Consider the following 24,765-nt stretch of genomic DNA (forward strand, 5'->3'; position numbering starts at 1 on the left):
TTCACATACCGCCAATTTCGAGAAAAGTTTCTATTAGATTCTAAAACGAAAGGAATTGGGGTACTAGATTCTGATTTTGAGAAAAAATTAAATCCAGAAAATAAACATATGGTGGCGAAATTTTATAAGATGCTTTTGAAAATGGATATGGAAGATGAAATAGTAAAATCAGTAATGATAAGATGGTCACAGGATATAGAGCAGAATATTAATATGGAGCAATGGGAGAGATCATGGAATAGGCGACTAAAATACACATTATGTTATGATATAAAAGAAATTTTTTATAAGATGCAATTTCGGTGGCACTATACCCCCTTCAAGCTCTCCAAGATGAGTAAGACATACAATAGTAAATGTTGGAAATGTGACAAAGAAGTTGGCACCTATTATCATATATGGTGGAGATGACAGTTGGTGAAAATGTTTTAGCATCTTATTCATTAAAAAATAATGGAAATTTTATGAACAACATTTCCAATGGACCCAAAAATTTACTTAGAGAGCATCATTGCAGAAGAAAAAATGGAGAATAAAATTAGGAAACTAATATTTTCTTTTTTATTATTTTTTATTATCTTTATTAATTTTTTCCTGAAAATACATAAAATCAACATTCCAAATACAAATACATACAGTATACAGTATACAAACATCTAGCATCCCACATAGAATATACTAGTACATACACATTATAAATATATATACATACCCACAGACACACACACACAAACTAAGACTAAATATGTACCCACCTAACATACCAAATCATCATTCTTACACTCTAACTTCCCCTTACCCTCTACCTACAGTACATCTGTACATACTTTGTCAACACAAATAACTAACATACATATGTCATGCATACAGTTAAACACATTGCACTACAACAGGGGTAGGCAACCTGCGGCCCGCGGGCCGGATGCGGCCCAGCAAGGCCTTGGGACCGGCCCCAGCCCAATCCTGCCGCCGATTGCCGCCGGGGCCTTTGGGGGGCAATTGTCTATAGAAGCCTCAGAAACATGCATTTATATTAACATTTTTTAAAAAATCAGCAAATTTTTTTGCGTGTCCTCCATTTTTTAAAAAAAGTGTCTTCCATTTGAAAATTTTGTCCTACATTTGTCCTGGTTTATTTATATATTTAATTTTTTAAAAAAAATTATTTAATTATTTATTTTTTGGCTTCGGCCCTCCAGTTGTCTGAGGGACAGCAACCCGGCCCCCGGCTCAAAAAGGTTGCCTACCCCTGCACTACAACTTGCAGACAATGACTCGACTTTACACATTATGACATACCATACCATATCATACATACAAAATCTTTCACCATTAACTAATAAACCATACGACATATATAGACAAATAAACTTCCTGGTCCCCAATATTTCCTTCTTTTGCATATCATTATTTGCTAATTCAAATTACAATTTTCTGATAGAACCAGTTTATGGCCTAATTTTATTTATTGTTTTCCAATAGACTTATATAGGCAAACATGTAGTTTAATAGATAAATGGCATATAACATAAATTCATAACTATAGCATCTTAAATTATTTAATTCTCCTATTCTTTTTTGTTTTTGAAAATTCATATATCCTCTCTCTCTTTTTTCCTTTTTCCCATAGATTTATATAGTACTTAATCAAGTTTAAATACGAAGAAAACTCTTATTTAGTCCAGTATTAGATTAATATTTTTCTTTTTTTGTAAAAATATAGTTAATGGATTCCATATCTCTTTAGAGGATTCCCATGAATGTCCTCTCATCAAACAGGTAAGTTTGACCATTTTGGAAATATCTAAAAGTTTAACAACCATTTGTCATCATTTATTTGATATTTGTTTATCGAATTTGCTGCATATAAGATTCTTGCAGCTGTTGTATCAGTAGGAAACTAATATTTTATATGACCACTGCGGCAAGGAAAATATATGCAGCAAATTGGAAAAGCAAAGAATGTCCGCTTATTAGATCTTGGCTAAAGAAATTATACGAATGTATGGAAATGGACAAATTGACATGTTTGATTAAAGGGAACGTCTTAGACAAATTCAAGGCTGACTGGAATCCTCTGTTAACTTATTTAACAGGGATGTTATTGTTGGAGTCTACTACAGACCCCCAAGTCAGATGGATGATGTCTTTCTAGAACAGAGGATCACTCACTCAGAGAGATGTATTTTAGATCTGATCCTAACCAACAAGGATGACTTGGTTAATGGGGTGCAAGTGGTGGGATCCTTAGGTGGAAGTGACCATGTTCTCCTGGAGTTTGTTATACAATGGAAAGGGGAAGCCAGGCATAGTCAGACATGCATTCTAGACTTCAGGAAAGTCGATTTTAGCAAACTTAGAGATACTAGGGTTGATCCCATGGTCAGGAATACTAAAAGAGAAGGGAGTTCAAGACAGATGGGAGTTTCTCAAAAGGGAGATACTGAAGGCACAATTTTAAACAGTTCCAATGCAGCAGAAAAATGGGAGATGTCTCAAGAAACCAGGATGGATGACTAAGGAACTTTCAACTGAGCTAAGTTTTAAACAGAACATGTATAAGAAATGGAAAAAGGGGAAATCACCAAAGAGAAATTCAAACAAATAGCAAGCACATGTAGGGATAAAGTCAGAAAAACTAATGCACAGAATGAACTCAGGCTTGCTAGAGAGGTTAACAACAACAAAAAGGGCTTTTTGGGTATGTCTGCAGCAAAAGGAAGAAGAAGGAAATGGTAGTGCCACTGCATGGAGAAAATGGCAAAATGCTAACGGAAGACAGAAAAAAGGCAGAATTACTCAACACCTTCTTTGCCTCAGTCTTCTCAGAAAAGGAAAAAAGTGCTCAACCTGAGGATAATGGAGCAGAGGACAGAATAGGGGAATTTCGGTACAGAATAAGTAAAGAGATAGTACAGGAATATCTTGTTAATCTAAATGAATATGTCTCCAGGACCAGATGAATTACATCCAAGAGTATGGAAAGAACTGGCAAATGTAATATTGGAGCCATTGGCAACAATCTTTGAGAACTCCTGGTGAACAGGAGAAGTGCCAGTAGACTGGAGGAGGGCAAACGTTGTTCCCATCTTCAAAAAGGGAAAAAAAGATGATTCCAACAATTATCATTCAGTTAGTCTGACATCAATACCAGGAAAGATTCCAGAGCAGATCATGAAACAGAGTCTGTGAACATCTAGAAGGCTATTCCATAATCACAAAAAGTCAACACAGCTTTCAGAGAAACAAGTCATGCCAGACAAATCTAATCTCTTTTTTTGATAAAATTACCAGCTTGTTAGATGAAGGGAATGCTGTGGATATAGTATATCTTGATTTCAGTAAGGCCTTTGACAAGGTTTCCCATGACATTCTTGCAAACAAGCTTGTAAAATGTGGGCTAGACAAAGGAACTGTTAAATGGATCTGTAATTGGTTGACCGGCCGAACCCAAAGGGTGCTCAACAATGGCTCCTTTTCATCCTGGAGAGAAGTGACCAGTGGGGTCCCACAGGGCTCTGTCCTGGGCCCAGTGCTATTCAACATCTTTATCAATGACTTAGATGAAAGAATTGGGGGCATACTAATCAAATTTGCAGATGACCCCAAATTAGGAGGAGTAGCTAATACCCCAGAGGACAGGATCAACATTCAAAATGACCTTGAGAGATTAAAAATCTGGGCCAAAGCTAACAAAATGAATTTCAACATGGAGAAATGTAAGGTACTGCACTTAGGGTGGAAAAATGAAATGCACAGATATAGGATGGGGGACACTTGGTTGAGTGAAACTATGTGTGACAGGGATCTGGGAGTCCAAGTAGACCACAAGTTCAACATGAGTCAACAGTGCGATGCGGCAGCTAACAAGGCCAAAGCAATTTTAGGCCGCATCAATAGAAGTATAGTGTCTAGATCAAGGAAATTAATAATGCCACTCTATTCTGCTCTGGTCAGACCCCACCTGGAATGTTGTGACCAGTCCTGGGCACCACAATTCAAAAAGGAATTTGAGAAGCTGGAGTGTGTCCAAAGGAAAAGAAATTCCACCTCAACATTAGGAGGAACTTCCTGACAGTAAGGGCTGTTCGACAGTGGAACAAGCTCCCTTGGAGTGTAGAGGAATCTCCTTCCCTGGAGGTCTTTAAACAGAGGCTTGATGATCATCTGTCGGGTAAGCTTTGATTGAGATTTCCTGCATGGCAGGAGGTTGGACTGGATGGCCGTTGTGGTCTCTTCAAACTCTATTATTCTATGACTCTATGATTCTATGATTTATGATATGACGGGGGAACAAATTTTATAACAGGAATATAATAATTATGAAAGGAGTTAACTAAATGTAATATTATTATGTGTTTAACATGGGCACACTGTATAGAATAATTTTAAGTGCTGGAGATGAAGCAGCAAGAGCCAAGTTTAAATCCATGGCTGGTCACATAAGATTGCCTTAACTCACACCTGATTAGTGTATACATCACTGGGCTAAATGAATTGCTGAAAATGCTCAAAAGGAAGTAAGTAAATGTTGAGACTGTGATCCCTTCTTATCCTTCTCTTCCCAAACCTTTTTATGTGTCAAATATGTAAAACACATGCATTGAGTTAAATATTGAATTTATGTAAATAAAACTATTTAAATTTGAACAATGTTATTTCCTTATAAAATGTTAAAAATATACATAAATGTGCAAATAAAAATATGCATGCTAAATAAAATATTTTTATTCATGTACTACGATGAGTGGGGTGCGGTGGTTACGTTCATATGTAGCTGTAAAGGGAGGTCCCAATGGTCAAAAGTACCACTGAACTAACCCCCATTCACGCACTGGTAACCTCACGCCTTGACTTCTGTAATGCACTCTACATGGGGCTACCCCTGTGCTTGACTCGGAAATTACAGCTGGTTCAAAACATGGCAGCCAGGCTTGTGTCAGGTACATCTTGGAGGGACCACATTACTCCGGTTTTGAGGTCCCTCCACTGGCTGCCTATCAGCTTCCGGGCCCAGTACAAGGTGTTGGTTATCACCTTTAAAGCCCTAAATGGCTTGGGTCCAAACTATCTTAGAGACCGCCTCCTCCCGTACAATCCTCCCCGCGCTCTCCGGTCCTCTGGGAGGAACTTACTGCAGCCTCTAAAATCTAGGCTTGCGGCAACCTCCCAGAGGGCGTTCTCTGCTGTCGCCCCCAAACTCTGGAACGACCTGCCGGATGAGATCCGTCAGATAACATCATTAGACAGCTTTAAAAAAGCGGTCAAGACGGATCTCTTCCGGCAGGCCTTTCCAGATTAACCATCCCGGCCCAGGTTCCCTGATTCCCTCATTCCTCCCGTGGCCCCATCTTAGTGATGGTTGAGGATCAACAGAGGGATATCAGGGTTTTTAGTTTTAATTGCTGTTTTTATCCTTGATATTGTATTTTTAATATGTTATACTATTTAATACTGTCTTAAGGGGGGGAGGGATAAAGTGTTTTTAATTGTGATATTTTATATTTTACTGTTGTTAACCGCCCGGATTGGTTTGCCAGAGGGCGGTATACAAATAAATATTATTATTATTATTATTATTATAAGTACGTTTGTCTCATGTCTCTTTTAACCTCAGGACACATGATCATGTAAACAACAGCAATGTCAGTTTCTGCAGTGCAGAAAGAAGAGATCCCACACAACATCAGTTACCTGTGAAGGGCAGGAATGACACAGCACCATGAACAATGTCAGTAAATGTCCACATTTCCTTCTTCATTGTTCTTAAGTAAACATGCTCTTCTGGAATATCTGCATTACAATTATGGAAACAACCCACAACCCAGAAGCACTAATGAGATGCTCTCAAGAAGGAATCTGAGCAACATATCATTGTAGTTTCTGACATTCAGGATTGCAGCCCTGAAATATGAAGCAGTGTATGGGTAACCCCAGTCAGTATGGGATAAAGGGTGAGTCATTACTTCAGGGGAGACAACATTGTTTATAAATCATTGTTTCTTTGAAGTGGGGGAAGAAATTGAGAAAGAATCCTCTGGACAGAATTATGATTAACCATCTAATTGTTCTGCTGGAATGCTTGCTTTAGGGCTTTCCTTTGCTCAGTTCACATTAAGAATTTGTTTCTCCTGTTCCAATCCTTGCGCCCAGATGATAGTCATTAAGACAGGGGCCGTGCAAGCAGTTGTATATTTGTAATCCTAACACATCTTAGTCCTGTTTTCCTCAATCTTTTTAAAGCTAAAGCTAATACTAGAGAAATGTTAAAAGCTTTGACAAACTCTAAAAGTTGGTCCAGAACATTTTGGAACTGAAATTATAATTCTCTGAGGCTGGCCATTTAATTTTTGTTATCATGCATCATATGGGACATGAGTTGGGGAAAGCATGTTGGTAGTAATCAGTAAATAGATGTTGCATCCCTGTATCCCATGCCAGGCTCAACCCGTTCACATTCTTTTGCCACTGGTCTTATTAAGGCATTCCATTGTACGGTATATGATAATATCCTGTTGTTAAACATATAACCAATCCAGAGTGGAATGCAAAATCCCATCAAAGTATGGTGGCATGGCTACATGATACCAGTTTGATTAACTTATAAGTATTACAATTTACTTATGGTGCTTAACTCATTTACAGAATCACTTTCAAAGAGCCACAGCATCTCATTTTGGTCTTGGGTGTGTTTGGATGTAATTTCAAGGTCATTGACAAAACAAGATTATTTTAATATTTAAAATAGGCATTCATTGTTAAGCAGGCTTTGATTATGTTGATCTGTAAAGAACATGTTTTGAAGCAAGGGCTTGTAGGGTTTGTTTGGTTTTTTGTGTCAGGCTTGTAGGTTTTTCGTGTGTGTGTGTGTGTGTGTCTGTCTGTCTGTCTGTCTGTCTGTCTGTCAGTGCTAAAGGGTCTCATGTTTTCTTGTAATAGCCACCTCTGGAATTCTGAAGAAGCAAACTGGAACTTGGTGTCCTAAACAGTCCTGTTTTCATTGAGTATTCATTGCTGTCCCTAGATCTATCTGTGGTAATATTTTCAGAACCGATTAAGTTACAAATGATTTAACTTTTAACATCAGTAAACTCAGAGCTGATAGTAAATTTAGGACCATCTGCATCTAGTGGGACCACCGAAACATTGCAATAGGCACTCATTTGTGAGACCATCCAAAACATTAGAACAGACACCCAACAATGATGGGTCTATTTTAAATCTAGTCTGAGGCAAATCAGGTTCATTTTAATGACCTGTTGTATGCAATTTATTTTGTTACAGGACTATTTCTATCCAAAAGAACATACTAAGTGCTTGAGAGCATTCTACTGTCAATCTCAAAGCGAAGTATAAAGGCCATTTTACAAATGACATTGCCTTAGTTTCAGAGTTGGGCCAAGATATTTTGCTTCCCATTGTGAAGGACAAGGTGGCAGCTCTTTGCACCACCTCCTGCCATTGTACCTACAGCACAGTAGATGAATCATGTTTCCTACCAATGATTCATCAGCATCCTTCATTGCACTTGAAGGCATGTTAGCTTCTCGTGTATACAGAAGGCTGTCTGAAACACCCATTTCTATTTTCTAAAAGAGGCAAATGACTGGAGACCTGCCACTGCTGCACTCAAAGACTGGAAGCTTGTTGGTGACATTTGCAGGCATATCTTCCATTACACTTGTGCCTGTCCTTTTTTAGATGGTTTCGCAAAGTGATATTCAGCACCTCCTTCTGCAGTGACTCACCACCCACCCAGTACAAACCATCTTATCCAGGCCAGAGTGTTTTTAGTGACTGAAGTAGGACAGAGTGCACTGTGCAGTGCCCAGCTGTGGTTCTGCAGCCAGGAGAAGAGAAAAGATGGATGCAAGCTCCAGGAAAAGAAATTCCACCTCAACATTAGGAAAAACTTCCTGACAGTAAGGGCTATTCGACAGTCGAACACACTTCCTTGGAAAGTGGTGGAGTCTCCCTCCTTAGAAGTCTTTAAACAGAGGCTGGATGGCTATCTGTTGGGTATGCTTTGATTGAGAGTTCCTGAAAGGCAGGGGGTTGGACTGGATGGTCCTTGTGGTCTCTTCTAACTCTATGATTCTATGAAAGATGTCATCATTGTGGATCTCTTATGAGTAAATGCAAGTAAGCTAGAGATCAGGGGTGAATGAGTGGGTGGGAGGGGAGGTGGAATCTTTTCTCAGGTGTAAAGCCACAATTATTGCCATATTGCCTAAGTACCTCTGCCCTCCCCCAGCTAGTTAATGGGGCACGCTTCAGCATAGAAAAGATCAATTGCATTGGGGTAGAAGCAGAAGGGGCCTCAAAAATGAGCTGAGGTAGCATCATATTCTATCAGGTTGTTGTAGGACTTTGGCTAGGATCTTTTGTGTAAAGGAGCCACTTCACTGAGCTCATTGTGAGATCCATCCCTGCTAAGAATCTCCAAGAAAGAAAAATATGTGTGAAGTCCTGGCTTTGGTACTGTGAACTATTAAGAGGTTGGATTTCACATACTGCTTCTTGCCTATTTTGTTTGTCTATTTTAACTTCATTTAGAGAAATACGTCTAATCAAAACCATGGCTTCCAACTGTATGCTGCTCTTTAAAAACAGACACTGTAAGCTATATAAATGCCCTGGTATGTAATGCTGAAAGAGTGACAATTTTGGTTGGATTTCTAAATAATAAACTTTTTCAGCACTACTTGTTTATCAGTGTAATATTTATATATATGGCAGCTTATCTCCTTCAAAGAGTAAATTTTTCATCCCTTTTTGTCACGTAGGGAACTGGCCCTGTGAAAATGTTAAAAGTATTGCTAGTTATGGCTTAAATGTGTGGCCTATGAAATAGATCAGAATCAAGTTTTTTTTTTTCCCCTCAGCATTTAGCTGACATTCAGATCTGAGCCCAATTGTATAATTTAGGATTTGTTGGGTTTTTGTTTGTTTGTTTTGTTTTGCTTTTGGCATAAAATCACAATGACAGACCTCAGTCCATTCGCAGCATTTAGAAAACATGGACTCAGACCCAAAGTCTGCAAACTATAGAAGTTTCTGTGAACTCTAAATTTGCAAAGTGCTGTAAATTATGGAAGTAGATTGGAAATTATATCCAACAACCAAAATGCAAACATGGCACAAATGATAGAGGAAATGGCTTGTCCCGGTCACTTTGTGTCAATTTCTTTTCGGTAAGACTTTGTTCTGTTATCTCCATTCCAATCCGTTATCTCTAATCTACAGTTTCACATGTTATGTGTGGCTGATACCTCACTAAGGCCCTTTCATGTCAAAGGAAGGACTCTGTTTATGGTACATGGCTAAATTTGACACCATCACGGTCCTGTATAGTATGTTTTTAAACATCCATCATGCTTCTGAAATGTCATAGAGGCTTTCCACTTTCCTTCCATGGCAGGAGCGTTCATGGGGAAGCCTTGAAAAAGCCATTTTTATTAACAAGATCGTTCATTAATAAAAATGGCTTTTCCGAGGCCTCTCCACAAATGCTTCCACCATGGAAAGGAAAGCAGGAAGCCTCTATGACATTTTACCTCAGGTGCTTCTGAAACATTTGGGCAACACTTCAGCAACACTTCAGGAACATTTGGGCAGCGGTAAGTGCCCCATGTGATAAACTCCAATGACTGAGCCATTCACATGCTCCTTTAGGAACAGGTGAGAATTTTGTGTGATTTTGGATTTTTAATAAGAACTTTTAAAAGTAACTTTGAGGGTGTACAGACTGGCATGCATGCCTCGACTCCACCCCAGGCCGGCATGACACTGTACACTGCACCACAAAGTGGGCAGCATTATGGCACATGCGGTTACAGCGGCCCTGATCTGGCATTAAAAGGGATGGCTGCAGGCTGCCCCTTAGGGGTGCTCTGTACAGCCTCTTTGTAATATGAACACTAGACAGAAAAGTAAATGAGTTTTGCTTTTAAAAGCAGACAAATGTGATTGTTGTATGCCTTCAACTAGTTTCTGAGATATGGTGACCCATTCACCTTAGGGGTGCCAAAAGTTGGAAATGACTTGAAAGCACACAACAACAACAACAACAACAAGGCAAACATTTCACAGGTTTTTCTTGGCAAGATTTTTTCAGAGGGGGCTTGCGCTTTGCTCTGAGGCTGAGAAACTGTAACTTGACCAAAGCAACCTGATGAGTTTCTATGGCGGAGTAGGGGTTCGAAGCCTGCTCTCCACAGTTGTAGCCCTGTGATCAAACCAGTGCACAATTCTGGCTCTTACCAAATGTGGGCAAAAGTGAAAATGACATACTCAACCATCCGGGTGGAGGAGTCTATTTACCTCTTAGAAGTCTGGCTTAGAATGTGTACACAACCATTTTGGGGTGCTGAATTAACATTGTCATCTCTTTTTTTTTCTTTTTTCCTGTCATACTCCCATCTTTAACAGCTGCATGATAAGCCGTAACAAGACAGTCCTTGGAGTAGTTATACTTGTTAAATCCAGCTGCTACATGTAGCTGAGAATTTTTGAGATCTGTTTTTTAACCTGTTGCCATACAATTTTAGGTGCCTCAATTTGAATCTTCATCTGCAGCAATAACATGCTATATTATTATTATACCATGATATATTATTATCTACTGAGATTGGATTTCATTATAATTCTTAATATTAACTGTAGAACTCAATTTAAACATGGATAAATAAATGAATGGAAGATATTTACGTGTGAAATTTCTGCACTGCAGAAATAATGCAGCTTGACACCACTTTAACTGCCATGATTCAGTGCTATGGAATTTGACGTTTGTAGTTTGCTGTGGCACCAGAACTCTTTGACCGAGAAGGCTAAATATCTCACAAAACTACAGATCTTGGGATTCCATAGCACTGAGCCAAGGCAGTTAAGGTGCTGTCAAACTGCATTACTTCTGCAGTGCAGTTGCAGCTGTAGAGAGAGAAAAAACTGGGGGCAAAGAGGTATTTTATAGTATTAAGAAAAATAAGAAAGTGAGAAGAGTTGGGAAAAGATGCTTATATTTTAGTACTAAGAAAAATGAAAAAGAAAAGAGTGAACAATTGTGGCTCAGTTTAGTTTATAGTTTTGGGGAACTTCCCAATATGCAGATATATGGCTCTGCATGATAACTGAAGAACAGGGCATTACAGTATCAAAATAGCTTTTAAAAATATCTATTTACTAAAGAGCACTGAACAGCTGCAACACTCTTTCCTTCCTACTATCCTTCATCTCCCCTTTACTATTATTGGCATTTGTGGGGACATTTAGGACATAGTGAATGTGATAAGCCTGTGGAGTTCATGGAGTAAAGCCATGGCTGGCCAGCAATGGGATCCATGTGTGCCCGCCATAATCTATGTGGTGACAAGGTACTGACTCTAACACCACCACACATGTTTTACTTAAAGATTAAAGCAAGCAAGCTGAAGAAAATGGCCAGGATTTTTGGAATTGAAAAGTCCATATAGCTTTGGATATTTTTTCTTTCAGTGGCTGTGAGAAACACAATGCATATCGGAAATAATGGAAACACATAGACTTGGTAAGATCTAAGATAAACAGATGGGTCTGTTAGTTGTTTTATGAAAGAAGTCCTGTATTACCTACTGCATAACTTTAATTTTGGAAGAGAGTGAATAAAATTATTTTCTCTAGGTCCAGGGAAATATGTTATCACATTCTTCCCTCCCTCTCCCCACCAATTCAGACCAATGATAAGTGATCTCCCCTCAGATCAGTTAGGAATTGGCAGGGGCATCACTGTGGACTTGTGAGGGGTTCAGACGGCACCAGGTGACATCTCAGACAAGAGTGTCATGCGGTGCACTTGTGGGTTCCAGTCCAAGTGAAGGATTTGCCACTACAGGGGTGTGTGTGTGTGTGAGAGAGAGAGAGAGAGATAGATATTTCATGATTCTGTTGACTTATGGTGATCCCATGAATTTCATAGGGCTCTTTAAGACAAGAAATATTCAGAGAAGGATTTGCCATTTCCTTTCTTTGAAATATAGGTGTGATACACACCGGTGCTTTGCGCTGGCCTGGAGCCAAAACTAGGGCTCAGTAGCACGCACCAACTGCATGCTGCCGAGCCCTAGTACATGTGGGGGCCACCATGATTGTGTGGCCCCGCTCCACATGTTGCACACATCGGTGAGATTGCACTGCACCGCGTCCAAATGGCAAGGCGCACCTGCGATGTCACTGTACTTTTCTATGGTGCTTGTGGTGCCACAGCTGCGCAGCAAACAGGAGCTGCTTCTGAGCACTCTTTCTTTTGCTGCACAGTGATACTGCACCATTTGGTTGCTGTAGTAATGCTGCGCAGCAAAGAGAGATGGCTCAAGCCCGCCTTTTGCAGGTGGTGTGTACAGCACCTTAGTTTACAGAACTTGGTAATCATTGGTGATCCAAGTACTAACATGGAGTGATCCTCCTTAGCTTCCAGTCATATGGGATCTAGTGCCTTTAAGGTATACATCAGTTAATGGTGCTAATGTAATCCTAGGCAAAACAAAAATTTTGGTACCAGAGGAAAAAGTAACATGGAAAGAATAGGAATTGAAATGGGGACACCAGAAAAAAGAGCAATTCGATATATTCAGTGAACATTTTATTCAGAACTAACAGTGTGCACATATGAAACGAAACAACCAGGCCAGTTAAGCCTTGTATATATACCTAAGAACATTTTAACCTTCTAGAGAAGATCAGATGTCTTCTTCCAAAATGCATCCAGGGATGACTTTTTTTTTTTTTAAACTGGGTTGCAGTTTTCTTATGATTTCCATTTCAGTGGCCAGACTTTCAGATCTGCACTTCATTTTAAAATGCTGGAGGTAACTGGTGATACAGGTTTATCTGCTCTCCTGTTTTGCTCTGTTTTGCTGTTCCTACATGCTCAGTAAGGGATTCTGGTGTTGCTGCAGTTTACCATCCTGTTGTAGCTAGGCACACATAGCAACACTGGAATCAGCTAGAGTAGAATCCCATTCATTTCCCACTCAAGCTTTGTTGCATTGTTTACTGCAAACACACTGTTGTAACCCAGCACCAATAGTCTCTGTTTCTCCAGCCCTACCTACCATCCTTCCAATGCTGTTGCTGCCCCCCCCAAACCCCCCCCCCCACCACCCTTCCATTTAGACAGGCGAAGAGAAGGAAAAGGGTTGTTCCTCTAAGACAAGAAACTATGCTGATGGCAACAATACTGTTGGTAGTGTTTCCAGTGTCACAAAGATTTTTACTGAGGAGCCAGACTAAAATGTTTCAAACAGCTACTGAACAGCAATATTTATGGGGACCGACAATTGCAGAGGGACTTTCAGACAACTGTATAGTTGCTAACACTTGTTAGTACTGTGCAGCAGGAGGCAGTGGTAAGCCACCCATGAAGCTTTTTATTTTGAAAACTATGATGATACTGTCTAAAAGGAAGAATAGATAGTGCCAGAAGATGAGACTCCTAGATCAGAAGACAATGAGATACTGGAATAGATCAATGAGCTGCTGGGGAAGAACAGAGAACAAGCCAAATAGTGCAAGGACCCAAGAATGGGAGGCCAAAGACTTGCTCAGACAGCAAGTAAAGGGGACGCATGGTCTTAAATGTCTCTACACTAATGCACAGAGCATGGGAAATAAGCAAGATGAACTTGAAATCCTAGTACAACAAAGCAAATATGATATAATAGGCATCACTGAAACCTAGTGGGATGAGACTCATAATTGGAATGTAGAAATAGAGGGGTATAACCTTTTAAAGAGAAACAGGCCAAACAGGAAAGGAGGAGGAACAGCATTATATGTCAGGGATCCAGGACAGCAATACTGGAAGCCAGGTGGAGAGCATTTGGATAAAAATTAAATGGGAGGGAAACAATAAGGATGCTATTGTGGGAGTCTACTCCAGACAGCCAAGTCGGACTGAGGAACTGGATGATGTCTTTCTAGAACAGATGACCACATACTCAGAAAGAGATGTGGTAGTGATGGGTGACTTCAGCTAACCTGATATTTGCTGGAAGCAAACTCAGTCAAATCCTCAAGATCTAGCAAATTCCTCACTTGCCTTGAAGACAATTTCATTGTCCAAAAGGTGGAAGAGGCAACAAGAGGATCAGCTATTTTAGATTTGACCCTAACCAAGAAGGATGACTTGGTTAATGGGGTGCAAGTGGTGGAATCCTTAAGTGGAAGTGACCATGTTCTCCTGGAGTTTGTTATACAATCGAAAGGAGAAGCCAGGCATAGTCAGACACGCATCCTAGACTTTAGGAGAGCAGATTTCAGTAAACTTAGGCCTGTTCCGGATGGGCATAAAGTACGTGCCGAGCACGTAATAGGGTTAGGAAGGCGCATCCTTTCTGGATGCCCCTAATGCTAGTATGCGCTTGGCGTGTACAAAATGGCAGAGCTCATTCTACACGGGTGCCGCCATCTTGACGTCGCGGATGCCTAGAGTCCGCATGTCGCGCAGCGGAAGTGATGCCACGAGTGCGCGACTAGCGACTTGTGGCACCACTTCCGGGGCGCAAAAAAGCTGCTTTTTTCTGCTTCTTTTTGTTGCATCTGGGAACCATGCGGTTTGTCCACTGCATTTCCCGGAATCAGCAACCGGCAGTGCTGGCAGACCGCCATTTTCAGGCGGTCTGTAACACGCCTTAGAGAAGTAATAGGGGTGATCTCATGGTCAGGAATACTAAAAGAGAAGGGTGTTCAGGATGGATGGGAGTTTCTCAAAAGGGAAATACTAAAGGCCCAATTTAAAACAGTTCCAGTGAGGAACAAAAATGGGAGGTGTTTCAAGAAACCAGGATGGATGACTAAGGGACTTTCAACAGAGCTAACTTTTAAATGGAACATGTATAAAAAATGGAAGAAAAGGGATATCACCAAAAAGGAATTCAGAGAAATAGCGAGCATGTGTACGGGTAAAGTCAGAACAGCTAAAGCACAGAATGAACTCAGGCTTGCTAGAGAGGTTAAGAACAATTGAAAGGGCTTTTATGGATATGTCCGCAGCAAAAGGAAGAAGAAGGAAATGGTAGGGCCACTGCATGGAGAAAATGGCAAAATGCTAACGGAAGACAGAAAAAAGGCAGAATTACGCAACACCTTCTTTGCCTCAGTCTTCTCAGAAAAGGAAAAGGGTGCTCAACCTGAGGAAAATGGAGCAGAGGACAAAATAGGTGAAATTCAGCAAAGAATACGTAAAGAGATAGTACAGGAATATTTTGTTAATCTAAATGAATATAAGTCTCCAGGAGCAGATGAATTACATCCAAGAGTATGAAAAGAACTGGCAAATGTAATATCGGAGCCATTGGCAATAATATTTGAAAACTCCTGGAGAACAGGAGAAGTCTCAGAAGACTGAAGGAGGGCAAACGTTGTCCCTATCTTCAAAAAGGGGAAGAAAGAGGATCCAAACAATTATCATTCAGTTAGTCTGACATCAATACCAGGAAAGATTCTGGAGCAGATCATTAAACACAGAGTCTGTGAACATCTAGAAGGCTATTCCATAGTCATAAAAAGTCAACACAGCTTTCAGAGAAACAAGTCATGCTAGACAAACCTGATATCTTTTTTTGATAAAATTACCAGCTTGTTAGATGAAGGGAATGCTGTGGATATAGTATATCTTGATTTCAGTAAGGCCTTTGACAAAGTTCCCCATGACATTCTTGCAAACAAGCTTGTAAAATGTGGGCTAGACAAGGCAACTGTTAACGTGGATTTGTAATTGGTTGACCAGACGAACCCAAAGGGTGCTCAACAATGGCTCCTTTTCATCCTGGAGAGAAGTGACCAGTGGGGTCCCACAGGGCTCTGTCCTGGGGCCAGTGCTATTCAACATCTTTATCAATGACTTAGATGAAAGAATTGGGGGCATACTAATCAAATTTGCAGATGACCCCAAATTAGGAGGAGTAGCTAATACCCCAGAGGACAGGATCAAAATTCAAAATGACCTGAATAGACTAGAAACCTGAGCCAAAGCTAATGAAATGAAATTCAACACGGAGAAATGTAAGGTATTGCACTTAGGGCGGAAAAATAAAATGCACAGATATAGGATGGGTGACACCTGACTGAACAAGACTACATGTGAAAGGGATCTAGGAGTCCAAGTAGACCACAAGTTGAACATGAGTCAACAGTGCGATGCGGCAGCTAACAAGGCCAAAGCAATTTTAGGCTGCATCAATAAAAGTATAGTGTCTAGATCAAGGGAAGTAATAGTGCCACTATATTCTGCTCTGCTCAGGCCCCACTTGGAATATTGTGTCCAGTTCTGGGCACCACAATTCAAAAAGGAATTTGAGAAACTGGAGTGTGTCCAAAGTAGAACGACTAAAATGGTGAAGGGTCTGGAAACCATGCCCTATGAGGAACCACTTAGGGAACTGGGGATGTTTAGCCTGGAGAAGAGAAGGTTAATAGGTGATATGATAGCCTTGTTTAACTACTTGAAGGGATGTCATATTGAGGAGGGAGCAAGCTTGTTTTCTGCTGCTCCAGAGACTAGGACCTGGAACAATGGATGCAAGCTCCAGGAAAAGAGATTCCACCTCAACATTAGGAGGAACTTCCTGACAGTAAGGGCTGTTCAACAGTGAAACATACTTCCTCAGAGTGTGGTGGAGTCTTCCTCCTTAGAGGTCTTTAAACAAAGGCTGGGTGCCCATCTGTTGTGTATGCTCTGATTGAGAATTCCTGCATGGCAGGGGGTTGGACTGAATGGCCCTTGTCTCTTTAAACTCTATGATTCTATGATTCTAGGTATGAATAGCATTGTGGCTAACGAAGCAGCTGGATGTTCACTTTTCAGAGGTGAAAGGAAAGTCCAAAGCTGTGCAACACATATTGTAGGAACATGGAATATGTGAAGTATGAATCAGAAAAAGCTAGTGATAATAAAACAAGAAATGGAATGGATGAACATTCAAATACTCAGGATGAGTGAGCTAAAATGGACAGGAATGGAACATTTTCTGTCAGACCGACTACTATCAATAAGGCTTCAGGGAAAACTGATCAGTATAACCATAATACAAGTTCAAACTCCTGCAACAGAGGCAGTAGAGGAAGGAATTGAAAGATTCTATGCTGGAGTTCAGGAGGAATTTGATCACACATCAAAGCAAGCCTTTATCAGGTGTTTGGAATACAAACACAGGAAATAGATCAGAATCAATGAGTTTAGGAAAATTTGGCCTAGGATCAAAAAATGAAGCAGGAGACCTACTGACTGAATTTTTCAAGGCCAATAATTTGTTCATCCCAAACTATTATTCTTCTTTTATTTATGTTTAATAAATATCTAAACAGATAATTAACAACAAAATACATATAAATCACATAATGTCACATAAGTCACAAAGAACTAAAAAAGACAAAAATAACAAATCATATATCCTAAAACATACAAATAACATAAATTACACACATATTGACTTCCTTCCTAACAGTTTTTGTTTTAAGCACATAATATCTGTCCAATCTCATTTTGACTTCTAACTGTTTCATTATAATATCATACAAAAGAAAATGTTTTCCTTATACTCATTGATAAGGTAAAAATTTATACATTTATATCTGTATAAGCACATGACTCTGTTACCCAAACTTTTATTTATATCTATACCAATACATATATACACAAGTTCACATCTATATACCTGTGTGCCCATATGTATACTTGTTTCCCCATGGCATCCCCCTCCCCACCAGTCCTTCCCTTAAATTAGGACATTTTTCCTTCTGAAAAGCTTAATCTTTTTATTCTTTAAAATTCTTTAAAGTTCATGACAGCCATATTCCCCCAACATTCTTTCAAATAAACAATATATTCCTGTCACTTTTGAAAGTTTTTTGTGTTCTTTCTTTCATCCCAAACACACTAGTCACAACAGATAACTATATAGGTGGACATCATCTGATGACTCATATAGAAATCAACTGACTACATAATTAGAAACAGAATATGGATAAGCTCAATGTTATCTGCAAAAAGAAGACCAGGAGCAGATTGTGTCACACTACTAATATCAAAAATTAGAGTAAAGCTAAAGAAGAACACTAAACCAAACATCATACTGACATGAACATGAAGAACATCCTTAAAGAATGTAAAGATAATGTAAAGCTAAGAAGTCTTTATGTTCTGCATCTATTGCATCTGTGAAGTCTCATCCAGCGAGCTGTTCAGGGTGGTAAGGGACTTGACTCAAATGCCCCCCCCCCACCCTGAACTCCTTAATAGAACCAACAAAAGCCTGCTGTGATGCTTTCAGTAACCACTTTGCAGACAAAATCTTTCAGATAAGAGTCAATTTGGACGCTGGCATTATGACAGAGGTGATAGTAGAGGCATCCAACGCCTCCGCTTATACTGTTATTCTGGATCAATTTCAGTTGGCTAGTACCGGGGATGTGGACAAGCTCCTTGGTAGTATGAAAAAGACAACTTGCTCACTCAACTGTTGTCCATCTTGGCTGGCTGTCCAGGGGGGAGACACCATCAAGATGCTGTTAAAAAACATAATCAATGCATCTTTTAGGGAAGGCTGTCTTCCATCTTGTCTTAAACAGGCTGTGGTTAAACCACTGCTAAAAAAGCCTTCCCATGACCCCCTGGACAGAAACAATTACAGGCCAGTCTTGGTTTTACCATTCTTAGGCAAGGTAATTGAGAGGACAGTCGCCATTCAGTTCCAATCAGTCTTGGAAGAAACAGATTTTCTAGATCCATTTCAAACTGGTTTTAGGGCGGGCTATGGAGTTGAGACTGCCATGGTCACCTTAATCAATGATCTCCATCTGGGTACCAACAGGGGAAGTGTGATCCTGCTGGTGCTCTTGGACCTCTCAGCAGCCTTCGATACCATTGACCACGGTATCCTTCTGGAACGCCTGAGGGAGTTGGGAATCGAGGGTACTGTATTCCAGTAGTTCTGGTCCTACCTTTCGGGTAGATTCCAGATGGTGTCGATTGGGGACAGTTGTTCGGCCAAGCGGGAGCTCAAGTTGGGCATCCCTCAAGGCGCGATTCTGTCCCCAATGCTGTTTAACATTTTCATGAAGCTGCTGGACGAGATCATCTGGAGACATGGGACGAGGTGTTATCAGTACGCTGATGACACCAAATATATTTCTCTATGTCTCAGACTGATGCAGTGACTAAGGATGGCGTCTCTCCTCTGAATGCATGTCTTAATGCGGTAATGGACTGGATGAGGGAAAACAAACTTAGATTGAATCCCGGTAAAACAAAGGTACTTGTAATAGGGACCCTTAATCTGGGAATGGGTTATGCCAGCCAATTCTGGATGGGGTCACACTTCCCCTGAAGGACTTTGTCTGCAGCTTGAGGGTGCTCCTGGACTCGTCTCTTCAACTGATGGCTCAGGTGGATGCGACTGTCAGAAGCACTTGCTATCAGCTTCAGTACATGCACTGGTAACCTCTCGACTCAACTTCTGCAACGTGCTCTACATGGGGCTACCCTTGTGCCAAGTTCGGAAACTTCAGTTGATTCAAAATATGGCAGCCAGGCTGGTCACGGGCACATCCAGAACTACCCATATTACACCAGTTCTAAAATCTCTCCACTGGTTGCCTATCAGCTTCCAGGCAAGGTACAAGGTGTTGGTTCTAACCTTTAAAGCCCTACATGGCTTGGGTCCTGACTACTTGCGGGAGAGCCTACTTCCATACAGTCCTTCCCACACACTTCGGACCTCTAGGAAGAATCTGCTACAACCTAAGACAGGGGTAGGCAACCTGCAGCCCACGGGCCGGATGCGGCCCGGCAAGGCCTTGGGACCGGCCCCCGCCCGGTCCTGCAGCTGATTGCCGCCGGAGCCTTTGGCCTCTCGCGTGAGGACGTGGGGTCTTTGGCCTATCAGGAGGAGGCAGGCAAGCGGCAGGCAGGGGGGCAAGCGGCGGGCAAGGGGGGCAATTGTCTATAGAAGCCTCTGAAACATGCATTTATATTAACATTTTTTTTAAATCAGCAAATTTTTTGCATGTCCTCCATTTTTAAAAAGTGTCCTCCATTTGAAAATTTTGTCCCACATTTGTCCCAGTTTATTTATTTATTTAATGTTTTTTTTAAATTACTTAATTATTTATTTTTTGGCTTCGGCCCCCCAGTTGTCTGAGGGACAGCAACCCAGCCCCCAGCTCAAAAAGGCTGCCTACCCCTAACCTAAGAAGACCAGACTTTCAGCGGTGACCCAGAGGTCACCGCTTCCTGGGTCTGGAACAACCTGATGGACGAGATCCACCATATTACCACCTTGGAAGCCTTTAAAAAGGCTATTAAGACAGATCTCTTCTGGCAGACCTTCTCAGACTAGGTTAGATCCATTAGATCAATTAGACTTGCCTCACCCCTCTATTGACACCTCTATTGATACTGATACAAAAATTGATTGATAACATCACCCCGTCCCCCCTCCTCTAGAGGAAGATTAATTTCTTTTGCTAATCTGCCCAAAATTTTAATGTATTCCAAATGTATAGTTTTAAATTTTTTGATGTTTAATCTCTTTTTATGGGTTGATCACTGTTTTTATGACTGGGTGGAGGGTTGGGGTTTTGGGGGGTTTTAAATTGTAATTTTTAATTGTTTGATGTTTTATTTATACTGTTGGAATCTGCTTTGATTCCTTTGTGAAAAAGCGGAATACAAATTATTATTATTATTATTATTATTATTATTTAAAAAATGTGCACTACGCCTAAATGATTGGGAGCCAGAAGAACTCTGGACTGAAGTGAGAGACATTTTGAGGTTTACAGCTGAACACTAAGAAAACAAAAATAATGTCCACAGATGTCTATTTTTGATGCAATCCAACCTTCTGTTTGTAGCCACAAGGACAAGGCAAGGTTCTTTAATATAAGGAAAACCAATGGTTAATCCCTCTAAGTGTAATAAAAACAAAGACTGAAGTGCAAAAAGGAAGTTTCCTTCTGCAAAACTATCTTAGCATTATAAGTACTGTGAAGATGTTTACTCACATACTTTGATCACATACTGATTGATTTGTTGTAGCACATACCATATGCTGGAGAAATGCAGCAGCTGAGCAATCAGCCTGATATCATGTCATACAAATGTGTAAATGCAAACAGATGTTTATGAAACAAAATTAGCCAAAATGAGGTTTCATTCATATCATTTCAAATGCATAATTCAGTTACAGTAGGAACTGGCACAGGCTTTTCTGTTTCATCCTGAACACTATAACTTTCTGGGTCTACTCCATAACCCACAGAAATCAATAACAAGAATAACATTTGCTTCACTGGATCTAGAGCAGATCTGAGGAGATCAAAATTCCATTTTGAAGGACGTAAGTGCTTTAGTGTGGCTGGCTTAACATTCCATTTGGAACTCATTGTACAGGTCTGTTGTCATTGCTCTTGTATATGAGCTGAGCCATAACTCTGACCTCAGAATAAATTTAGAAACTTGGGGGGAAGTGGGAAGCATTTGTCAAATGAAATGAAATGTTTTGTCTTGTTCACCTTTGCCCTTGTACTTACAAATCAATTGACAGTGACCCGAGATCCTGTAATCCCTGCTTCCCCTAGGAAAAGGGTTTTCATGTGAAATTTAGGTTGGTCTATAATGGATGTATACATTCTCTGTTAGGTATGGTGTACATTTAGTCTGTGTTCCATGCTGTGTATCAGAGAAAACCCACATCATTTTGATGCCTGAGACAGAAACCACAGTTTTCTTGTGGCAGTAAAAACAGAATAATGCAATTCATGAACCGTTTAATATCTTCTATTCTAATGAGCACTAAATATCTACCACCTTAAGTGGCTGGACCTATCTGGTATTAACAATACTCAGCTGTAATAAATAGCATGAGAAAAGTTTGATGATGCTCTTTATTCTTTAATGACAAATAATCTAATTTCCATGCAAATGAGATGTCTAGTAATTAAAATAAGCAGCAGAGACATTCTCAATTGTTTCAAGTTTTGCATCATTGCAACCCTGCCACTCTTTCCTCAGCACAGCAACAAAAAGAGATTGTCCCATCCTCCTTCTCCAGTAGTGTTTATTTTATATTTAAACTAATAATGCACTGAAATTCATAATTATTTGATTCTGAACTTAAATGCAATCCCCATCCTATCCCCAACATTCTTTGCTGAATCAGAAGGTAAAATGAGATTTTACAAAATTCTCTGGCTTGTCAACTTTCAGGACACCAAAAGGTCAAAACCTTTACATTATAATTGTTGTTGTTAACTGCTGTCAAGCTAACTTTGACTTACAGTGACCTTATGAATGCGAGATCTCCAAGCCACCCTATAATCAACAGTTCTGCTCAGGTTTTGCAGACAGAGTTCACCTATCTGGAATACAGTCTTCTTCTTTTCCTACTGCTTTCTACTTACATTATTGTCTTTTCTAGTGAGTCATGTCTTTTCATGTCATGTGTTTTGATATGGACAAAGTATGGCAATCTCTATTTATCTTGGTTTGTAGGGAGAGTTTGGGCTTGATTTGCTCAAAGACCCATTTATTTGTCTTTTTAAAAGTTCACAGTATCTATAGAATGCTTCTCCAGCATCACATTTGAATTTTGATTTTCTTCCTATCAGCTTTCTTCACTGTTCAGTTTTCATGACCATACATAGAAATGAGATCTACAATTGCATGGACAATCCTAACTTTAGTATTGAATGATATATCTTTACTCTTCATTCCTCAGTCATTAATCAAAACTGAGACTGCTGTCAAGAAATGATAAGAAGACTTGGGTCTGGAGCAGATGGTCAAGCCCATGGTATTCTTCCTCTGGTTCTGACCCAAGTAATTCCCTGGGCCGGAGCAGTGAAAGGTGAGTGTTTACATTCCTGTCTGCTGCCACACCATTAAGTCACTGCTGCTGTGTGCTCCTTACCTGCCACTGCCACATCTTCTCAGAAGGCTACCATTGTGGCCTATAAGGACAGACAAAAGTTGCTTGGTTACACCCACATGGCCAGGCTCCCCTATCTGATATCACAGGCTGCAATGGGGGCAGGTAAATAGTGTGTGGGTCTGTGTAATGTCCTGATTGTTGCTGCAGAGTTTCCATGATACTCCATGGCAAACAGTGGGTCTTTTTAACCTGTGTTAAGGACTGGGAGCATCCCAGGACTGTGAGATCAACATCTGGACTGACTAATCCTGGCCCAGTGCTTTTGGCCTGTATTGTCTGTATAGGGTGGGGGGGATCATGGGCTTTTTGGCCTGTGTATAAAGGCCCTTGGATTTGGAAGGACAGCTATGAAGACAAAGTAGGATAAGCATATATAGCAATCACAACAGCATTTACATTTCTGTACCACTTAATAGTAAACTCAGCACTCTAAGCTGTAAACCAATTGCCTCCAACAAGCTGGGTATTCATTTTACTGACCTATGAGCTTTTGCTGAGGAGCCAAACTAAATGTGCCAAGAAGCTACTGGGATGACAGTGGCAGTGTTTCTCTCAGAGACTACTGCAGTGGTAACATAGCTAATGCTTGTTAGTACTGAGTAGAGGGAGGCATGGACAACCTCCTTTTTAAGATCTTTTACTACAAAAACACAATGATTAAACAATCCAAAATGAAACAAGAAATATTGCCAGCAGATGAGACTCCCAGGTTGGATGCCATTAAATGAGCTACTGGGTTAGAGCAGAGAACTGGTATGTCTAGCACTGATGCAACTGGGCTCAGCTGTTGATGAAATGTCCAAAGCTACATAACACATATTTTAGTAACATGGAAAGTGAGAAGCATGAATCAGGGTAAGCTTGAGATATTTTTAAAAAGCAGTGTATAAACATGGTAATACTTGGGGTGAGCAAGTAAAGTGGGCAGGACTGGAACAGTTTGAGTCAGATAATTGCACAGATATATATAATTTGATACTAAAGTTAGGATTTCCCATGCCATTGCATTTCCAATTTGTATGGTTATGAAAGGTAGACAGTGAATAAAGCTAATAGGAAGAAAACACATTTGAGGCATGGTGTTGCAGAAGAGCTCTGTGGGTACCATGGATTGCTTAAAAGACAAATATATGGGTCCTAGAGAAAATCAAACCTGAACTCTCCCTAGAAACCAAGATGATTACACTCAGATTGTTGTTTTTTGGCCGTATCATGAGAAGACATGGCTCACTAGAAAGGACCAATAATGCTTTGTAATATAGAAGACAGTATATAAGATAAAAAGCAGTAGGAAAAGAGGAGGACCACATTCCAGATGGATGGACTCAACTGAGGAAATCATGGCCCTGAGTCTGTAAGATCTGAGCAGGGCTGTTGATGACAGGGTGACTTGAAGGTCTCTCATCATAGGGTCATCATAAGACAAAGTTGACTTGATGGTGGTTAACAACAAATTCTTAGAAGCATCCTTAGCCCAAACAAGATCTGGTTTAAGTACAATTGCAATAACTTCTAGTATTGGAATTTTTTGTTTGCATTATTATCAATCAGTGACTTTACTGTTTACCATATCTGAATGTCTGGTCCTACCATTAGGTTTAGTGAAGCAGCAGTCATAAGCAGTTGATGCTGAGGGATGTAGAAAGGGTTGAACTGTGTGTGCCACTTGATCTGCTCCTCCTAAGTTCGCCCACTGCCTTGAGATGCAGTGAAGGGTGCAATAATCCCATTACCATTGTTGAAATATGAGTCAGTTGTCCTGCTTAAGTGTAATTGGTATCTCATGATAAACTGC

Source organism: Sceloporus occidentalis, unplaced genomic scaffold (assembly GCF_023333645.1).
Source record: "Sceloporus occidentalis isolate IW3139 unplaced genomic scaffold, rSceOcc1.0.p SCAF_4, whole genome shotgun sequence".
Taxonomy (NCBI): Eukaryota; Metazoa; Chordata; class Lepidosauria; order Squamata; family Phrynosomatidae; genus Sceloporus; species Sceloporus occidentalis.